This window comes from Schistocerca piceifrons, chromosome X (genome assembly GCF_021461385.2).
Source record: "Schistocerca piceifrons isolate TAMUIC-IGC-003096 chromosome X, iqSchPice1.1, whole genome shotgun sequence".
Classification (NCBI taxonomy): domain Eukaryota; kingdom Metazoa; phylum Arthropoda; class Insecta; order Orthoptera; family Acrididae; genus Schistocerca; species Schistocerca piceifrons.
In genome coordinates, this window is record NC_060149.1 from 49,516,873 (window position 1) to 49,525,425 (window position 8,553).

Sequence of the window (8,553 nt, forward strand, 5' to 3'; positions counted from 1 at the left end):
TATTGATGTTTCATTGTATATGAATTTTATGTATTTGATTGACAGCTGTCCACCTTTAATCATTAACTTTCAAAACAGCATAAATAACAAATGGGACATTCTGCATATGTTGATAATTTTCAAAACTTACAGGAACCTTTCTGTGGCATTTATACTTTTAATAATTTGTGAACTAAATAGCTTGATGTGTGATTATCAAATTTTTCTCTACTAGTGAAATGGAGTAAAGCATATCACAAACAAATTTGACTTCCTTGTGTTTATTAATTTGACTCAAAAGTAGCCTAGCTAAATCTTTTCCAAAACACCAGTGCGAATCATATTCCATTTTGAAATAAAGGAGATTTCGATATTTCTCTTTATTACCTTTCCTAATTTTTAATTGATACACTAGATAAATTTCATCAAATAAAGAAACATTGATAGATGCTTTAACTTAATTTTTAATTTCTGGAATATGATCAAACACTACAGAAACTCAAAACTTTCAAAGTTCTGATAAAGATCAAAACCTACAGTTCTGTTTCGAAACTTTTTGAATTTTATCTACAGGATATGAAATAGATTTTGTAGCCCACAGAAAACAGTTCTGATCTGTATTTTTTACATTAATAAAACCTATTTCTTTGATCTGCTAATTCAATGTAAGATGGTCCTCTCAATAGAGTATATCTGTTAATTCCTAGGTGTAAATCAATAATTCTGTTTAATGTTCATCCTGATCTACATGCTTCATAATCACCCATTCTTGATAAAAATATTTTGTTTACCAGACTTAAATTTTTTTATTGTCTCTCTTTCTTTTTTGACTTAAAGTTTTCTGTCTAGAACTGAAATGAATTAATATTTATGCTTGTCTGCATTTGTTACTCTGAAAAAAGTCTTAAAGCATTCTCAATCTATGATGTATTTTTAGATTATCATTTACAACTGCCACAATTTTAGGTTTTATAGTTTATAATGGTTCTCAAATGCAGTATCAACTACATACTCTCAAACTGTTCTTCTGTCTCTTAATATCTCAGATAAATAGGAATTATAAGTAGGAATTAATATTTCATTATTAGTTCTAGGTTTTGAAATCATCTTAATTGTTTTTAAATTTATGATCAGATAATTGTTTCGAAACACTTCCACCTTCTGTGACTTGATGTCTTTTAATAACACTAGTTAGATTGGCTATATTAAATTTACTCTATCCTCTTAAATTATTTATATTAGTAGGTTTGTAAAAAACAATAACTGAAATTGTAAAGACTTCATATTTCTTATTTAAGAGATATTTCAGTTCTATGTAATTTTACATTATCATTTCTCATATTTTCTAAAGAACATTTTCTACATTTATTATTATGTTTATTATTATGTGATAGATTAACATAGAAACAATCTAGTTTTTTCATCTCTTGACAAGCCTTTCATTTCTTTCCCATTTTATTGGTTTCTTGTTTATCTTCATTTTCATTGATAATAATATTCCAGAATGTTCCTCTCTTAAAATTCGTTGCAAATGATTTTTATAACAATATTTAGAAATGTATTTCCACATACACAAGGAATTCTATAATTGTTGTAATTTTGATATGATATTCATTTACACATTGCCTCCACTTCGTTCTATATGTGTCTTTTGTATATATCTGTGAAGTAAGATTATCAGTTGACTTCCCAATATTACAATAAATTCAAAATTTTTATTTGATTGTTTGTTCTTGAAGCTGCTCCATTTATATGGAAAAAATGTATTAGACTTGTGAAAAAGTAAAATGTTAGAAGATTACTCTAATCCCAAGCACCATCATCATCATCACCGTAAGCATCACCAGCATATAATAAATCGTCATCAAAGTGAGCTGCAATACACTTTTCATTATATCTTCTAATAACACCTGTGTAAATTGGATATTTAATTTGTTCTTTTAACTGTTATGATGACGACAAACGAATCGTCGCCAATGTGAATGACTGGTGGCCAATGCTAAATAAAAACATACAGATCTCTTCTTTGCATATACAGCAGGTTTGTCAGTGAAGTAGATAAGAAGCTGGCTGCATGGTCTGGGTCTACAACGATTAAAATAATTAGAAGTCGTTTTTAAAAAATATTATATTATACTTAACTGGTGGTACAGGAGTCTTCATAGTCAAGAGGTATATAATTACAAGTCAGGAGGAATATAATTACAAACAGAGAGCTATAGAGGCATCACATAGGCCATACTTTAACTAAGCGCTTTGTTAGAGGTAGCTTCCTATCAGCTGAAGGCTATACTACTTTCCTACTTGACGACCCGAGCAAGAGCGACCGAGCACAGGCTAGAGACCTGTTGCAAGCCATGGAGCAGCTCTAGCGGCGCTAGTCTCGACTTGCGGGTCCAGCGATACTAGTATGGACCGCGGTCGATAACTGCAACCGCTAACAAGTGTGGTCTCAAACGTTGATACCATATTCCTCCACTTAAATCTGTGAACGGCCATTGAATATGGCTTACGACCGCCTGGAGGAGGACCCCATGCTGACGTAGTTGAGCAGGTGGGGAGTCTGACTGCTGGCGAGGCATGCCCACCCGCAGCCTGCCATTCAGACCGAGGGGAGACAGGAAATACCTGGAAACCTACTCCAGGCTGCACATGAAATTGAGATGTCTGCGCTTCTACAACTATGGAAGGGATCAAAGGGCCGACCTCCATCGGGTCGGGGCAGCCGACAGGCCACAAGGACAGGAAACTCGGAACTACAGACTGTTCTACGGCGGGGACGGCTTCGTAATCGGAAGTTAACTGTGCACTCTCACAGTCGAAACCACTTGGTCCATACGGTCATCCGGTGGCCGCAGCGATGCGCCCTTTCAACCATAGGAGATTGCCGCGGAAATGTTGAAAATGGACAATATCATCCGGTCAGAATTTTTGGGTCTGCCATGGCAACGAGAAGCGGTGCGGAGGATGCAACAAATTCGTCCGAGTTCTGTGAGGACGACCATGCATCAATTCAGCCGGCGAAACACCGCCGCGGGGCTGCGACCGGTACGAAGATAAAAAGAACAAAAGAGCATCCTCATGAGAATGAGAGGCGCGCAGTTTAGACATTTGTGACCTAAACGTCCGAACGAATCTCTCAGCGGCTCCGTTCGATTGAGGAGAGAATGGTGCTGAAGTTAAATGCTGAATACCATTACATTCACAAAAGGTGTCGAGCTCTCCAGACACAAATTGAGGTCCATTGTCGGTTACAATGACTTGTGGCAATGCTTCTATGCAAAAAATAGTAGAAGACAAGGCTTTGATGGTAGCAGACGATGTCGTTAATAACATGCGAACAACAAATAGAAATCCGCTAAAGGAATCAACGAGAATTAACCATCGTACGTCCCAAAAAGTACCAGCGAAATCTAAATGTAAGCAATTCCATGGCAATGTCGCCTTAGGCCCAGAGAAAATTTTCTGCGCTGGTGCGGATTGGTTTTCTGCACACACAGAACAAGAAGAACATTTTTTGGTTGCGTTAGCATCAATTCCAAACCAGGTACAGTGACGGCGAGCTAACTGTTTTGTCCGTACAATACCCATATGACCTTGGTGCAAAAGTAGCACAGGTGACTTCAAAGAACGTGGAACCACAACACGAGACTGATCGTTCTCCTTGCGGAGGAAGATGACACCAAGTTGGACAAAATGTCGTTGTCTGTGCACGAAAAAACGACGAACCAACGGATTGTCAATCCGATTATTAGACAATGGCCATTGTGTAGTGACATAACGCAGAACAACACTTCATAGGTGTTGCTGTGGCTATACGACGAAGGTCAACAGGAAAATTTTCCACATCGTTATCATTTTGCACATCTATTAACACACAAGCCTGTTCGGAAGAGTCGAACAGCGTTTCTCCTGTTAATGGCAATCGGGATAACGCACCGGCGTTACCGTGTTGGGCAGTAGGTCAATACATGATGTCGAAACGGTGCTGCGACAAAAATTGTGACCAACGAATAAATTTTTGAGCCGTACGTGGAGGCACGGGCGTTAACTGCTGAAACAAAGACGTCAAAGGCTTATGGTCGTTGAGAACTGTAACCTTGCGATCATATAAGAAGTCGTGGAGTTTCGTAACTCCAAAAATCAATGCTAGAGCTTCCTTCTCGATCTGCGAGTAGTTACGCTGCGCAGAGGACAGTAGCTTCGATGCAAATGCTATCGGGCGATCGCACAAACCGAATTTGTGAGCAAGAACAGCTCCAATCACGAAATCTGAAGCGTCAAGCATGGGGACAAGAGGTTTTGTAGGGTCGAAGGGCATAAGACATGTACTAGATAACAACGCAGATTTAAGTTGCTGAGCTGGCCGGAGTGGCCGTGCGGTTGTAGGCGCTACAGTCTGGAGCCGAGCGATCGCTAGGATCGCAGGTTCGAATCCTGCCTCGGGCATGGATGTGTGTGATGTCCTTAGTGCAGTTAGGTTTAATTAGTTGTAGGTTCTAGGCGACTGTTGACGTCAGAAGTTAAGTCGCATAGTGCTCAGAGCCATTTGAACAATTTTTATTTAAGCTGCTGAAAGGCACGTTCGCATTCAGGCGACCAAGGAACGGAACGTTCTTTCGACGTAGTCGATGTACTGGTGCTGCAAGAGATGATGCGTTAGGCGGAAACTTGTGATAATAATTGAGCTTTCCAAGGACGAATTGTAATTCTTTAACTGTCTTGGGTGCTGGTAGTTCTCATATTGCTCTTATATGATCCGGACTGGGATGGATGCCTTGAGAGTTTATTACGTGTCCCAAGTAGGATAACTGTTCAGAAAAAATATTACACTTGTCCCTATTGAGTCTAAGTCCATTCCCACGCAGCACTTCAAATAACTGTCTCAAGTTATGGAAACTTTCATGCTGCGTAGAACCAGAAACAACGATGTCATCTAGGTAATTACACACCGTAGGAATCGACGCACAAAAAGTCTGTAAGTACTGCTGAAATAGTGCCAGGGAAGAAGCACATCCGAACGGAAGTCTCTTAAATTTGTAGAGACCTAAATGGGTATTCACGACGAGAATCTTCTGGGATTCTTCATCCACAGGAATTTGAAGATACGCATCTGGCAAATCTAACTTAGAAAAATATTGGCCTGGACAAAATTTCTGATACAAGTCTTCTGGACGTGGCAAATGAAATGTTGCAATGGGCCGCACGGTGTAGGCGCGCGGTCTTGGACGTATTGTCCGGTCTGCGCGGCTCCCTCCATCCGAGGTTCGACTCCTCCCTTGGGCATAGGTGTGTGTGTCGTCCTTAGCGTAAGTTAGTTTAATTACAATGAAATTAACACCCTTAGCTGCTTACAGGCGTTGAAATACGTCAACGGGGGGACAGATGAAAATGTGTGCCCCGACCGGGACTCGAACCCGGGATCTCCTGCTTACATGGCAGACGCTCTATCCATCTGAGCCACCGTGGACACAGAGGATAGCGCGACTGCAGGGATTTATCTGTGGCACGACTACCGCGAAACCCACATTCTCAACGTATTGTCCCGTACTACATTCGTAGTGCCCCCGCCCATTATACTCATTACTCGCGGCGCGTTGCCGATTCCCGTAAGAGTTCGGGCACTGTTTATGCATTCGCACAGAAGAAGAAGATGGTCAAGTGGCCGGTGAGCCTTAACTATATATATATACTAAGATGTCCGAAAGAACAGATACCATCTCAGTATATATAAGTTAGTTTAAGTTAGCTCAAGTAATTTGTTAGCTTAGGGACCCGTGATCTCAGCAGTTTGGTGCCATAAGATCTTACCGCAGATTTAAATTTCAAATGTTGCAAGAACAAGTTGAAGACTGATGGCGGCTTTAAAATCCACGCACAGTCGCAGTTTGCCTGACGATTTCGTTAAGATAATCAACAGTGAAGCCCACAGTGATGCTGTCACTGGTTCAATTACTCCTTGATCCTCAAGATTATGCAATGTTTTAGCTACGTATTCGCGAAAACCCTACCTGTGTTATTTTTAGCATAGGGAATGTTAGTCGCACATTTTGTTGAGAGGAAATTAAATTTTAGAATATGAGTAGAGATCACTACCACCTTAGTGGAAAATCATTGTATGAAAACATTTTGTAATCACATTTTTATCTAGAGATTTTATTGTTTTGTTTCTTCCTTACCATTCCCTCTGTAATATATTGTTGCACGAAGCAAATCTGAAAAACTTGTAAAAAATGTTGGTGAAGAAATTACATCCCATCAACCATAAATAACATTTCCTTAGACTGACATGACAACACAATTTACGTATTTAACTCTTTGCGATACAAATGGAGCGCTAGTCAAACTTAATGAAATTTAGGTGCTGATACGCACTGATGAGCCAATACATTGTTACCCCATACTTAAAAGCGTATTGGTCCACTTCTGGAACGCAATGCTGCAGTGATTCTGCCTTCCATGGATTTGGCAAGTACTTGTTAAGTTTCCAGAGGATTGTGGCACGAGATGCCTACACACAGGTCACACATTTCCCCTAATTTACGGGCCGCTGGTTTGTGGGCGCGGAGCTGGCTCCCGATAACGTCTCACCCGGGTTTCATAGGATTCAAATAAGCCGAATTTGGTGACCAAAACATCAATGTGAGCTCACTATCATAATCCACAAACCAGTGCAGCACGATTCTGGCCTTTTGGCACCGACAGTAATCCAGGTGCATGACGCCATCGCTGTTGGCTCAAATGGCTCTGAGCACTACGGGACTTAACTTCTGAGGTCATCAGTAACCTAGAACTTAGAACTACTTAAACCTTACTAACCTAAGGACATCACAAACATCCATGCCCGAGGCAAGATTCGAACCTGCGTCCGTAGCGGTCGCGCAGTTCCAGACTGTAGCACCTAGAACCGCTCGGACACCTCGGCCGTCACCGCTGTTGGGAAAGGGTTTACGGGTGGTCCCCAGTAATGTTCACGTAGTCCACAGCTGTCCTGATGCCTTCGACTACAGCCACAGGTCGCACTGAAGCCCAGTTGAATGTCCCCCACAACTTAATACAGCTCCCACCGGCCTGCGTCCGTGGCGCACTGCATGTTTGGAGCAGATGACGGAATTCATCCAACTGGGCGACACGATTCCATTGATTCACGGTCCAATCTCGACGATCTCGTGCGCACTTTACTCATAATTGATGATGTTGTTGGATCAACATAGAGCCGGCTGTTGAGGCCGAGCGGTTCTAGGTGCTTCAATCCGGAACCGCGCTGCTGCTATGGTCGCAGCTTCGAATCGTGCCTTGGGAATGGATGTGTGTGATGTCCTTAGATTAATTAGGTTTATGTACCTCTAAGTTTAGGGTACTGATGACCTCCGAGCCATTTGAACCATTTTGTCAACATAGAAACACGTTAGGGTCGTCTGCTGTGGAACACCATGTTTAACATTGTACGATAAACGGCTTGCTTGAAACTCTTGTGCCTGCGACAGCATTGGACTGTCATTAGATCTGCCACAGATAGCCGCCTATCTTGCTTGAGAGAGCGGCTGCTTGAGAGAGGGGCGAAGCCTTCGACCCCTATGTTCTGTGATGAGGTATGGAAGTCCAACTTTTTCTGGCCTACTCGTGCTTTCAGCTTTCTTCAACCAATTTCCATAGATGCGCACGTCAGTAGCAGGCTAACAACTGACCAACTTGGCTGTTTCCGAGATGCTCGCTTCCAGGCATTGGGCCACAACAATCTTGCTTTTGCCAAAGTCGCTTAAGTCACTGGATTTCCACATTTGTGCCACTTGTCGTCGCTAGAATGATTCCTCAATCGTCTCCGCTCAGCTAATATACTTCCCTTGCGGCGTCACGTGCCCGCAGCGCCACTAGGCAGCGTACTATCTTGCGATGGGCACTGGTCATATTACTTAGGCTCTCAGTGTATGTTCTCGTATTATGTGAAAGAGAGATGTTTTCTCATCGTTTAGTTTACGTGCGTTGCACGCATTCGCTCCGCTACCCTGCCCTACCAATTGCAAGATGCGCTTATTTTAATAAGTAGTGCAGAGCGTTTTGATGCAGAAATATTTAATGTGATGGTCCATTGTGCCTGTAAAGCGAACAATATCATACATAATCTGATATTTCATTTTGCCAGAATTTTCGTACAGGTCTGTAAATATACAGTACTTGCATACTGCAATAACCTTTAGCGTTTACCGTTTGCTGTTTATCGTTCAGTCTTTACCGTTGACTATTTGTCGTTCTGTGTATGTGACTGTGACTGAGACCGAGAGAGAGAGAGACCAGAAATGATCCCCGATCACTGGTCTGTTAAACGAGTATAGTACTGCTGATGTATGAAATGCAGAGAGAAATGATGTGATATGGCTATGTGCGTCACTTTACGTATTTAATGACTATATCAGAACTCAGAGCCATTTTAAAATTACGACAGAGGTATGTATGCGTTTGTAAATAATGCATTACTTAGATGTTGTCATCACTTTAATTTTACGTCAGAGGTGTACCACTTTCACGGAAATAATGAACATTTCTGACTTTTAAGTCAGAGTTACTTAAATTTTT

At 41.4% G+C, this 8,553-nt stretch overlaps 1 non-coding gene across 1 annotated transcript; it reads right to left on the bottom strand.

The window, feature by feature from the left end:
- Positions 1-5,375: 5,375 nt before the first annotated feature.
- Trnat-ugu lies at positions 5,376-5,450 on the bottom strand. Its single transcript has one exon. It is a non-coding gene; the product is annotated as a tRNA-Thr (tRNA).
- Positions 5,451-8,553: the final 3,103 nt, after the last annotated feature.